Source organism: Psammomys obesus, unplaced genomic scaffold (assembly GCF_907164565.1).
Source record: "Psammomys obesus unplaced genomic scaffold, mPsaObe1.curated_primary_1811, whole genome shotgun sequence".
NCBI classification, from domain to species: Eukaryota; Metazoa; Chordata; class Mammalia; order Rodentia; family Muridae; genus Psammomys; species Psammomys obesus.
This window is the reverse complement of record NW_026590424.1, coordinates 2259-5648: the sequence shown is the minus strand read 5'-3', so window position 1 is coordinate 5648 and position 3390 is coordinate 2259. Positions and strand designations below refer to the sequence as shown.

Below are 3390 nucleotides of genomic sequence, written 5' to 3'. Positions count from 1 at the left end.
TGTTCGATTCCATTGATCCACCATTCTGTTTCTATGCCAGTACCATGCAGTTTTTATAACTGTTGCTCTATAGTACAGCTTGAGATCAGGGATGGAGATACCTCCAGAAGATCTTTTATTGTAGAGGATTGTTTTAGCAATTCTTGGTTTCTTGTTATTCCATACGAAGTTGAGAATTTTTCTTTCCAGGTCTGTAAAGAATTGTGTTGGCAATTTGATGGGAATTGCATTAAATCTGTAGATTGCTTTTGGTAAGATGGCCATTTTTACTATGTTAATCCTGCCAAGCCATGAGCATGGGAGATCTTTCCATCTTCTCATGCCTTCCTCTAATTCTTTCTTCAGAGACTTGAAATTTTTTTCATACAAGTCTTTGACTTCCTTGGTTAGGGTTATACCAAGGTACTTTATGTCATTTGTGGCTATTGTGAATGGTGTTGTTTCTCTAATTTCTTTCTCAGCCCTTTTGTCTTTTGTATACAGGAGTGCTACTGATTTTTTTGAGTTAATTTTGTATCCGGCCACTTTGTTGAAGGTGTTTATCAGCTGTAGGAGTTCCCTGGTAGTGTTTTTGGGGTCACTCATATATACTATAATATCATCTGCAAATAGTGATAATTTGACTTCTTCCTTTCCCATCTGTATCCCCTTGATCTCCTTCAACTGTTTTATTGCTCTAGCAAGAACTTCCAGCACTATGTTGAAGAGATATGGAGAGAGTGGGCAGCCTTGTCTTGTCCCTGATTTCAGTGGAATTGCTTTAAGTTTCTCTCCGTTCAGTTTGATGTTGGCTATAGGCTTGCTGTAAATCGCCTTTACTATGTTTAGATATGTGCCTTGTATCCCTGATCTCTCCAGTACTTTAAACATGAATGGATGTTGGATTTTGTCAAATGCTTTTTCAGCATCTAGGGAGATTATCATGTGGTTTTTTTCAGAAAGGTTTATTTTTAGCAATTCTTTGGTCACTGTCAGTATCCACAAGATGGCAGCCTCTTCTCAAAGACTGGGGAAAACTCTCAAGTGGTTTTGAGTGAGAAATTTGTGGAGAAAAGGGGAGGAGAAGAGAGGTAATGAAGGCAGGGAGGAGTTTGATGATGAAAACAAAAGATGGTGAAATGTGCTTTTTTCCCCTACTTGGTGGAACAGTATCTTGATGGTTTCTAAGGAAGAAACATTAGAAATGGGAGACTAATTTTGTGGGGCTTAGAAACTGAATCCTCAGTGAGGAAGGGAAGAGAGAGTGATGGAATCCTTGAGCTTTTTGCTGGTGATCCTGTGGCTTCAGATTAATTGTGAGTTTGGATATTTCCTTTGCTTATCAATTGTGGTGTGTGAAGTTGTTTCTAGATATAACTCTAGGATAATGGTAGAAATGCAAATGTTTTAAGTCTTTATTTAAGGGGTGGGAGTCCCATGGACAATTGTTAGCATTCTACAGTGTTAGCATCCTTATGCCCCCATTCCTGTTTGCCTAACCTTTGTCTTTCTGCACAGGGATGAGCAGCCAGCAGAAGGTGCAGCAGATCCCAGAAGCACTCAGTGTCCCAGAGGGAGCCATGGCCTCTCACATGCACTTTCAGTGATAGTGCTTCCACCATCTTCAGTTGGTACAGACAGCATTCCCGAAAGGCCTTGAGTTGCTGGTGTCCATCTTCTCCAATGGTGACAAGGAAGAAGGCAGATTCACAGCTCACCTCAATAGAGCCAGCCTGCATGTTTCCCTGCACATCAGAGACTCCCAGCCCAGTAACTCTGCTGTCTACATTTGGGCAGTGAGCACATGGTGCTCCCCAGGCACCTAAGCCTGCACACAAACATACTGGGCCTCAGCAAGGTCTAAGCTCGAGCATGCTTGATTTTGAAAGTATGTACTTTATGAAAACACCTCATCCTGAACACATAGTGCTTTAAGCTTCATGTCCCCTATTTTTTTTCATAACCCACTGAATCTAATTAGTGGTGCCATATGCTTATGGGTGTGGGATCATCCACTGATGCATGGGAACCTACAAGTGGCCCCCTCACTAAAGACAAATGACTCCCCTCACCCACCATCTATTAATTACCAATATCTCCTCAGTAAGAAAAGAGGGGCCTCAGGAGTCCTGTTGCACTCCATACTTGAATTTCTAGCTGTTTTGGTTTTGTGCATGTCTGGTGCAGGAAACCACAGGTCCTGTGAGTTCATGTTGTACAACAGCCACATCATGTCCAGAGGACATTTTGAAGCTCTCCTCCCCTTCTTCAACATTTTTTTTCTACTTCTCTTCCAAGATGTTCCCTAGGCTTTGTTGTGATGAGGAGTTGGTAGAGAGGTTTCTATTGTGGCTCATCACTCATCTCAGCACTTGGAGCATTCTTCCTATTGTTGGGATTGTACAATTTTCCAACTCCTTATTCTGTGGTATTTTCCTGACCTTGGAAGGTCTGATATAGATACTCCACTTAGGTTTGAGTTCTCAACACTTCCTCTCATTACCCTGGGTAGTTATGCACCTCTGCATTAACTCACTGAATAGAAAGCTTCTTTGGCCAAGTTGAGAGCAACAATATTCCTGTTGTTGGCTCTTGTTTGACATCAGAGTCATTCATCCCTTGCAGCTGGGAGACACACTTTGTCTCTTCCTTTGGCTGATCATATCATCAATTCTGGTTCATAAATGGAGTCTGAGAGATGGTCATGCCTCTGTGAATTTCTTCAGAGATCCAAGTGCTAACACTGGTCCTGCTTCTGTTCAGTGCATGCCAAAAAATTTGTACATATCAATTCAGTTTGCTTTCTGTAGTCTCACAGTATTCTCTTGTCCCATGCAGCTATTTTTTATTAGTGAAGATAATAAAAAACTTAACAAATTTAACAACACTAGAGACACATGAAAGGCAGAAGTGTCAACAGCAGCTAGTGACTATTGCTGTCAGGCAGTCAAGGTCAGCATCCAAGAAAGTGCATGTCAGAGGCAGTCCATAAAGGTTATATGACCATATGACCATATCCCAAGTTGGAACAAGAATGGAGAATGATCACCCAGATGATTAAGTAATGCCAACCTTATTACATCAGTACATGTCCAGTCTCTTCTTCCATAGCCTTATGAGGACCTTAGACAAGGAGACTGACAGCTCTTTCCTCTCTGAAATGGTGTTCTTTTGGAGGTTTCTCTCACTTTTCCTTAATTTCTCATGTTTTAATAAAGATTTCTTTGCACACACACACACACACACACACACACACACACACACACAAGAGCCCATATTCCTTCCCTACACTAATATGAGATCGCAAACTCAGAGCCACTGTCCCAGGTTAAACTTTGGTGAGTATGAGTGCCTGGCACTGGGTCTTTTGGTCATTTACCACAGTAAAAAGAAACAAACAACAAAACCTTG

At 41.5% G+C, this 3390-nt stretch overlaps 1 pseudogene; it reads left to right on the top strand.

Annotated features, from left to right (window-relative positions):
* The first annotated feature begins 1246 nt into the window (after positions 1–1246).
* LOC129676813 (T-cell receptor alpha chain V region 2B4-like) lies at positions 1247–1805 on the top strand (annotated as a pseudogene).
* Positions 1806–3390: the final 1585 nt, after the last annotated feature.